The following is a 9,304-nucleotide window of genomic DNA, read 5'->3' as shown; positions in this document are numbered from 1 at the left end:
AGGAAATAAGAGGACATCCAACGTAGCCGAGTTGTAGTTCTTTATCAGTAAGTCGGTGGCTGCAGGAGGACCCCTGTCTCCCAGAGTCCTCGCAGTCCCGAGTATGGAGAGAGGGGCTCTTATAAAGGCCAAAACCACATCAGGGTTGATATAGGGGGACAGTAAGAGCTGGAGGGGTGGAGTAGAAAGGGAGAGTGGATCCCTGTGCGAAAGCAGTTACAGAAATCTGATCAAGCAGGTTCATTTCTTTTCTTTTTACAAGAAATATTTGGGAACCAGCAGTTAGCGTAATGGCTATGTCGCTGGACTCCCATGTAGTCAACCGCAGTTTGCGTCCCGAACCTGGTGGCTTAAAACTCACGCCGGGCGCGTGTGCGTGCGTGCCCAAGATCCCGAGAGGAGAATGGAGGAGAAGGGATTGTGGCGTGACCATCCCCCCTGGGGGGTGATTTCTCACTTTCTGTCTCTCTGTCTCTCTCTGTCTGTCTGGCGAGCGCCCGCGCCCTATAGCGAAAACCTCTCCAAAAAAAAAAAAAAAAAGATTTATTTAATTTTGTTTGTTCATTCATTTATTTTAATTGGGAAAGAGAGGGAGAGAGAGGGAGAGAGGGAGGGAGGGAGGGAGAGAGAGAGGGAGAGAGAGAGAGAGAGAGAAAGCAAGAAAGCAAGCCACCAGATTCAGGACTCAACTGTGGTCGGCCATGTGGGAGTGTCCAGCGCATTAATCACCACACCACCTGCTGGTCCCCAGGCAGGTTCATTTCAAAAGGCATTTCCTAGTCCCTTCCCTAGACGCAATGGAATCTTAATGGTCTTCAAGGCTCAGGACATCCTTACAGAACATCTTAGGGAGGGAGTTCTGGGTTATTTAGCAGAGATAGTGAGTGTTAATCACTGTTTACTCTAGGCAAAAGGAGGAAGCAAGTTTCCAATACAGAGAGGAGTTCAAAATGGAGGTGCTCCTGCTTCAGGACCTGGGCTCTCCCAGGGGCACAGTGTGGGAAAGAGAGGGAGAGAGAGGGAGAGAGGGAGGGAGGGAGGGAGAGAGAGAGGGAGAGAGAGAGAGAGAGAGAAAGCAAGAAAGCAAGCCACCAGATTCAGGACTCAACTGTGGTCGGCCATGTGGGAGTGTCCAGCGCATTAATCACCACACCACCTGCTGGTCCCCAGGCAGGTTCATTTCAAAAGGCATTTCCTAGTCCCTTCCCTAGACGCAATGGAATCTTAATGGTCTTCAAGGCTCAGGACATCCTTACAGAACATCTTAGGGAGGGAGTTCTGGGTTATTTAGCAGAGATAGTGAGTGTTAATCACTGTTTACTCTAGGCAAAAGGAGGAAGCAAGTTTCCAATACAGAGAGGAGTTCAAAATGGAGGTGCTCCTGCTTCAGGACCTGGGCTCTCCCAGGGGCACAGTGTCCAGTGGCCCAAGCCCTAGGAGGTCCGCCCCCCATACACACCTGAAGGACCACAAACTACATATTATACACTGACACTAATGGTTACCTCCTTAGAAAAAATGTCAACTTAGGTAATAGACGAAACTTCACTGAGCTTCTGAAGCTGACACGGCTAAATCTAGACATGACATTTGGTGTCACTACTTTATCAGTTCAAAAATCGAATTTTTGGCTCGTGGGGCCAGCTTCCTCTTTCAAGTACACTTCTAACTAGTTGTCAAATCTGTTTAAAAACATGCTCAGAAGCAAGAGGATACAGGGCAGAGTGTGACCAATGGCACCCACACACCAGACGTGATTATCTGAGAAAGATAAACGCAGAATCCAAAGGCAGAGTTCAGAAACTTTATAGCAATTTGACACCATGACCTTATAAGGTGACATTTTAGATGTTGTAATTTTCACTATAGCAATTCGATTTTCACTGTACTTTTTAATTGTCAGAGGGTACACATTTGCCGGAGAGATAAAAGGAAACCAGAAACTACCCCCTCAATGGGGAGTAGACAAGCTGCAATCCCGTCTCTATTTTTCCATCCTGTCAAGATTGGGGACACGCAGTTTTTCAAGCTGGACTCAAACCACGGTCGGCAGCATGGCATCCGGCTGCCTTACCCACGAGGCTACAGGGCTGGCGCTTTCATTGTGTGTTTACATTAGCTCCTGAGAGAACATTTAAAACCAAGCGGGGCGAGGGGGTGCACATCTGTAATCTCAGCGACTTGGAGGCTGAGGCGGCAGGAGGGCAGGTTCCAGGCCAGCCTGAGCAGCACAGGGAGGCGTGGTCTCTTAGATAAATAAAACGTAAAACGAGCATCTGGTCTTTCGCCACAGAGACCGCGTAAGACGCACTGTTACGGGGCCAGCCAGTGGACAGCGGGTAAAGCTGCTGGATCCCACGTGGTCAACTGCACAGCTCAAGGTGTCTTGAAAAACACGGTAGGTACACGTCCACGTGCGCCCAACATCCCGCAAGGAGAGAGGGAGAAGGGATTGCAGCACACTGTCCCCCATGGGGGTGCTTCTCACTTTCCCTCTCACTCCCTCTGTCTCTCTCTCTCTCTGATGCCCAGTAGCAAAAGGGGGAAAGGGAAGGGGGAAGTGGGGGACGGGGGAGCAAACCGTATGGACAAAACATTAATCCCCTGAATCCCACACCTGGCAGCTTCGGTGGCCTGCCAGAGACCCCAGGACAAAGCATACTTTCCACCACTGCTGTGACAACCCAGTATCTCTTACAAATGTCACTGATCAGAGCAGCGGCACTGAGAAGCCTGCGTGATCGTTTAAACCCATGTTCATTCACGCGCTGCCACGCCAGTGCCAGCAGAGCCACCTCTGCAAATGCCAGGGAGGCCCAGGATCAGCACTGAGGGCCTGCCCCGGTCTAGGCACCTCTGGCAGCCATGGCGGGCCAGCCAGCTGTCACACACAGGCCTGCTGCCCTTTCCCTGCACACTTCGGGACCCTCTAACTGCAGAGTCCTAAGACTGCAAAGTGAGCTGCTTCGAAAAGTCTGCCTGCTTCTTCGTCTCAACTGGATATCACTCTTTCACTGAACAGGTCCAGGAGTCAGGGACTGAGGTCAGTACAGAACATTGCCCGGCTCCCAGAGCCCCCACTTAAGACTGTGCTCCTGAAAACAGTCTCGCTGTTCTCACTATGATATGTGAAAATAAAAATGAAAATCACAAAGCTTAAGAAATAAATGTACATTAAGACACCCCATCACCTCTAACTGTTTTAAGCACTGGAATTCCATCTTCAAGCTTCACTACTTAAAAAGAGAAGTGGGGCCCAGCCCAGTAGCCTAGTGATTAAAGGGAGCCAGATCTCACATGGCCAACTGTGGCTCGAATCCCAGCCCCAGAGGCTTGGAAAACACACCAGGCGCATGTGCACACATGGCCCAAGTCCTGGTGCTGAAGAAATGGAGAAGGCATTGTCGCATGGCCATGCCCCATTTGGGGGTGCCTTCTCTCTTCTTGTCTCTGTCTGGTGAGCGCGAATGTTCCCCGGCAGCTCAACAATTTTTTTTTTTTTAAAAAGAGAAGTGAAAGGGGCTGGTGGTAAGCGCCCTGGGGCTGCGGTCTCCACTCTGCGGTCATTCGAGGGTCAGTGCATGGCTTACCATGACTGTGCTGTGGAGAAATATGGTGGAGAAACTGCGTGAACTTATACCAGAAGAGGTGAAGCGACTCATGTCCTGGTGGCCAGAAAGTCCAAAGACACCACACCACAGCAGAGGCAGAACCGTGAGCAGAGTGGAGCACGGCCTGTGGTCTGCCTCGACGCGGCCTTCTCTCTGTCGCTCTGGACTCAGCCCTCTGCTCAGAAAACCACCAGAACGCCATCACAGAAGCCGCACTGTAGAGCCGCGATCACACCCAGAGGCCCCACCCTGGGCCAATCAAGGGCCAACACACACATTTCGGGGGACCTCCCATCACTGCCCACCATCCACCTAGCAGAAGGCTGAGGTACGAGTAAAATAAAAGCGGTCTGTCTGAGGCGGGTGTAGGACCAAACGCCCAGAGGAGCAACTCTGGTTTCCCAGACAAGTACTCATGGAGACACTGACCGAGAAGCTGGTTTATACGACGAAGAGAAAGGGCAGAACAGAGCTTACGAGTTACCTGTCCAGACTTTCCATTAGTTCACTTAAAAATAATGCAGGCAGGGGCCAGCAGGTAGTGTGGTGGTTAAGGCACTGGACACCCACATGGCCAACCATGGTTTGAGTCCCAGACCTGGCAGCTTGAAAACATGCCAGGCATGTGTGTGCACATGCTCAAAATCCTTGGAGGAGAACAGAGAAGAGACTGCAGCATGGCCACCCCTCCTAGGTGATGAGGTCTCACTTTCTCTCTCACTGTCTCTCTGTCTCTCTCTCTGGCAAGTAGGTACACCCTATAGCAAAAACCTTAAAAATATAACGCAGGCAGCAGGCAACTGGTTGGCTATCTCTTATTCTTTACATCAGGATCTCAAGAACACTGGGAAGAAACGTGGGAGGTCACACTATAAAATCTATCATCTTCCTACAGCTTTGCAGCTTAGTTACTGTTGCATTAGTAACTGTGATGGGCCTGGGGCACAGCTAAAGTCTCAGGCTTCTGCCTTACCAAGGCCTTTAAGATTTAAATGAGAGGGGGAAGACCACCAGATGGTATAGTGGTTACGTCGCAGGATTCCCACACAGTCGACCACGGTATGAGTCCTGGCCCCGGTGGCTTAAAACTCATGCCGGGTGCATGTGCGTGCATGTCTAAATTCCCAAGAGGAAAATGAAGGAGAAGGGATTGCAGCATGACCATCCCCCCCACCCCCTCGGAGAGTGATTTCTTGCTTTCTGTGTCTGTCTCTCTAATGAATACATGTGCCCTATAGCAAAAATCTCTCTTAAAATAAAATGTAAATGGATCTTGTATTCCACTGTTGGCTCTGGGTTGTTTTACTTTCACACCAGTAAGACTGAATTCCAAACGTGCAGCCTTGGGAGTGACACCATTATCCAACCACAACGTCATCTCTGGGCCTGTAAGATGGGAACAGAGCTGACATTGTGCAGGTTGGTGGGCTGGTACTTTAATGAGGCAAGAGAAAATAAAGCTAAAAACCGCTTTCGACAAATTCAAAGTGCTGGACCAGCAGGTGGCGTGGTAGTTAAAGCAACTGGATCCCACCTGGTCAACTGTGCGGTCCAAGTCCTGGACCTGGTGGCTTAAAAAACATGGTGTGTGTGTGTGTGTGTGTGTGTGTGTGTGTGTGTGTGTGCATGCATGCCCAAAATTCTGAGAGAAGATTATGGCCTGCTCTCCTCACTGGGGGTGGGGGTCCTTTCTCATTTTCCTTCTCTCGCTAATGAGCACCCCCCTGCCCTATAGCAAATTTTTAAAATTAATTATGTATTATTATTTTTTTTAATTTGCTACAGGTCACATGCACTCACCAGAGAGAGAAAGAGAGATAACAGGAAAGTGAAAAAACAAGCCTCCAGGTCTGGGACTCAAACTGCATTCGGCCATTAGAGAATACGGTGCCTTTAATCACTACGCCATCTGCTGGCCCCAATCTAGTAGAATTCAGTCAGAAGGCATTCTACATCATCTGTCTTGCTCACCACTGTGTTCTCAGTACTCTGTATAATTCCTGGCATATAGTAGTTGCTCAATAAATGTTTGCTTAAAAAGTTAATAAATAAATGGATATAGATAACCTTTGACTATAAAATTTGAGACCATGTGTTTGTGGCATAAAATGGAGTGGAGGAACAATACCTAGGAAGAAATATTTCAAGCTTAGCAAAACATTCTTCTATTTGTGTAACAGTATTCAGGTGAAGATGGCGGGTGGCATAGTGTGTGTTTGAGATGGTTTAATGCCTCAGTAGTTGTCAAATGCATAAAGAAACGTACAAAGGTTCAGAGACCTGGTTAGAGTTACCAAAAAACGTGTTTACTGTCTTACTCCTACTGCAGAATCTTGTGTCCTGCAAAGCCCCATCAGCTGGGGCAGAACAAGCGGCTCGGGGACAGGGGTGGGGAAAGGGAATACCCAGGCTGGCCGCTGGGGCCCTGGGAGGCAGCCAGTATTTGCCAGAAAAGACTCACTCTTCACGAGACAATGGATCCACTGTCGATCAGCCAGGCCTTGATTAATATTTGCAAAAGAACGAAGTGGAAAATTCCACCTGTGTGGGCGGAGGCTGGACCCGGACATGTCAACAACTTTGGTGCCCTTATCCTCTCAGGGATGGATCAGGCAGAGACACAGAGGTCTGAACAGTAGTGACAGAAGCCACAAAGTTACAGGGACTGGGGGTCCGAGGGAATTTCCCTGTGTGGGTCACAGAGGTATTAGGGTTTCTTTTTTTATTCTTTTAATTGTCTTGCTTCCCCTACCCCTAAATTTACACAGCACTTTTAAGTTCTTTGACTTGCTTTCCTTTTTTTTTTTAAGAGGTTTTTTGCTATAGGGCATGTGAGCTCACCAGAAAGACAGGGAGAGATAGAAAGTGAGAATCACCCTCCAGGGGGGATGGCCACACTGCAATCCCTTCTCCTCCATTCTCCTCTCAAGATCTTGGACATGCACGCACACGCACCCAGTGTGAGTTTAAGCCACTGGGTCTGGACTCGAACCACGGTCAACTACATGGGAGTCTTGCAACATAGCCATTACGCCAACTACTTGTCCCTCGACTTGCTTTCCTATCTCCTGTTTCTTCTGAGGGTCCCAACAGCTCTGCTAGGGAGGCCCCAAGTTTACAGATGGGGAAACTGAGGCTCCAAGAGACTAAGAGCCTCACCCAAGGCCCGCAGTGAGTGAGTCACAGACCCAGGCAGTCTGGAAGATAGACATCTTGACCCCCAGCAGCAGCAAGTTTGTCCCACAGGCCTGGGTCAGGGGTCAGGGCTACTGGACATAGCAGCCTTTCAGGTGCCAGCAGAGGTCGTGACCTTTGCTCCTCCCATGTGAGAAAGGAGGAAGCTCGACCCAGGGCTGCAGGGTGGGCAGGCCCACCCTAGAGAAAGGTCTGTGCTTGGTTATTCCTCCAGTCAACCCCGGAATGAGTTCCTTCCCAACCCCAGATATGTGGGCACACTGTCATGTGGCTCTTTCAAGAACACAGCTGACCCTCGGAGGCAGGGTAGAGAGCCCCCAAGGTCCCTCACTCCTCTCTGTGACTCATACACCCCATCACCACTGCCCTGCCTCACCCACACATTTTATAGAAAAGGAAACCGAGATTCCGAAAACAGCAGCGACTTGCCTGAGGTCACAGAGAAGGATGAAGCTGAGACCTCCGGACCTCTGGTGGCCCTGCCTCCAGGTCCTAAAGCCACAGAGTTAGGAGGCTCAGGTTTCCAGACAAGTGTGTCCCCTCTAGCAGGCCACCTTGGCGGCTACACACCTAAGCAACAGGAACCTCTCGGAGGGGCGCTTGCAGCGTGACCTTCCGAGTCAGGTGGACACCCCCAAGTAGACAGGCAGGCACACCCTGTTTTCCCTCAGTGACCTTCCCCCCAGTCCCTGACCCCACAGCCCCACAGAACTGGCATCACCCCTGTCCCTAAACCCTAGAGGGCAGCAGCCGGGGCACTGTCATCGCTGGACGCAGGACCGCAGGGGAATCCACTCAGGCTGTGTCCAGAGTCTCTGCCCAGCACCTCCTTCCTGGGTCCCCCTCCTTCCACTCCTACCCACGCTCTGAGCTGCCCCCGCATCAACCATCAACCTCACCACTCCTTCTCTAACCACTGGCTTTGTCCCCTGGAGAAAGAACCTCAGTTTCTCTCTTAATTAAACAAATTCATCCCTGACCTCACTCCCATTTCCAAGCCCACTTCCTCCCTGACCAAGTCCCGCCTCAGGCCAAGCCACACTGGTCTCCCTGTCCCATCAGACCACAAGAGCTGAACCCCAACTCCTGCATTTTCCTGCACCCCTCCTAGACCTTACCCTGGGGAAGCTCCCCTCCTCCAGGCCAATCCCCACTTCTCTACACACACAGCCCCACAAGCCCTGCCTGTGGCCGGCCTCAGCCTCCCTGGCTGTCCCAAAGTCCTCGCACCTGACAGGCCGGGCCAGCCCAGTTGGCAGCTGGGAGCCTGGCCCAGGCCTGGCCTGGGATGTCCACCAAGTGAACTTGTGTTGGTGAACAGCTGTCTCCTCACTGGCCTAGGCCAGACTGCCCCCAGCCCACCCTGCACGGCCACACTGGTGGCCCTCCCAAGACTGTACGTACCACCACCTAACCTCTGCTGCAGTTCCTCGGCACCAGGGACAAAGGTCACGTTCTCAGGTGGTAGATGAGGCTGTTTTCACCTGCACCTCGGGGGCAGGGCGGGCACTTGTGCCCTTGGACAGTCTTCTCCCTGTGCCCATCCTCAGCCCAAGAGCACCCATTGGCCATTCCGTGTGCTGTTCACCTTTGCACCCCCGGACCTAGCACCCAGCAGGTGTTTGCTGAGCAGAAAGATGACTTAGACCCGGAAATGATCTCAGGGACCACAGGGCCCAAAACAATTCAGAGAGGTTGAGTGAGGGGCCCAGAGTGGCCCAGCCCTGGCAGGCGTGAGATCTTAACCTCACTTGAACGGCCTCCTTCGGTCAGAAACCAGACCGGTCCTCTGCAACCCCAGGGTACACATGCTGGAGCATCGCTGCCCCTGGGCTCCTTGCAGGCCTGCACCTGAACCTGAGCCAGGCAGGTGAGCCCGGCAGAGCACACAGCTAAGACTCAGCAAAAACCACCTCCTGCCACCTGAAAACTCGTCCCTAGGTTCCGCAACCCCCCAGGCCTCGACCTAGGTGACCCTGAGTTGCCCCCTGCCCCGGTCACCCCAGAATCCCAGGATTACGGGGGTGAGGGGCCAGTGAAGGGGACGGGGTGCCCTGGCCCGGACCTTGAGGGCAGGCCTAGAAATGACACTCTGAGCAGCTCAGAGAGGTCTCCACACTGGAGCCTGAAGCCCCAGAGGGAGCTGGCGGAAGGCCTCCGCTCTGGGTGCAAGAGTTACTGCCGGACCGCATTTTGAGGACACACCTTGGCCAGGAAACCCGGGGTAGGGGCGGTGGAGATCTCTAGGACTCCAACGGCGGGCACCTGGTTCCTGAGGACTCCTCCCCGACCTCAGAGCTTCGGTTACCCGCGTCCCGCCCCTTGTTTCCTGGGGCTCGGCGGTTGTGTAGAAGGGGGCCGGGTCTCGGCGTCCAGCCCGGGTCCTCGCGACCCCGAAAACTCCGGCCCCGAGGCTACTCACCCTCGGCAGCGCTGCCCGAGCGCCCGGACGGCCGGCCACGCCGAGCAGGGCGGGCGGACGGGAGTTATAAGTCACC

This window comes from Tupaia chinensis, unplaced genomic scaffold (assembly GCF_000334495.1).
Source record: "Tupaia chinensis unplaced genomic scaffold, TupChi_1.0 Scaffold147003_1, whole genome shotgun sequence".
Taxonomy (NCBI): Eukaryota; Metazoa; Chordata; class Mammalia; order Scandentia; family Tupaiidae; genus Tupaia; species Tupaia belangeri.
This window is presented reverse-complemented; position numbering follows the sequence as displayed.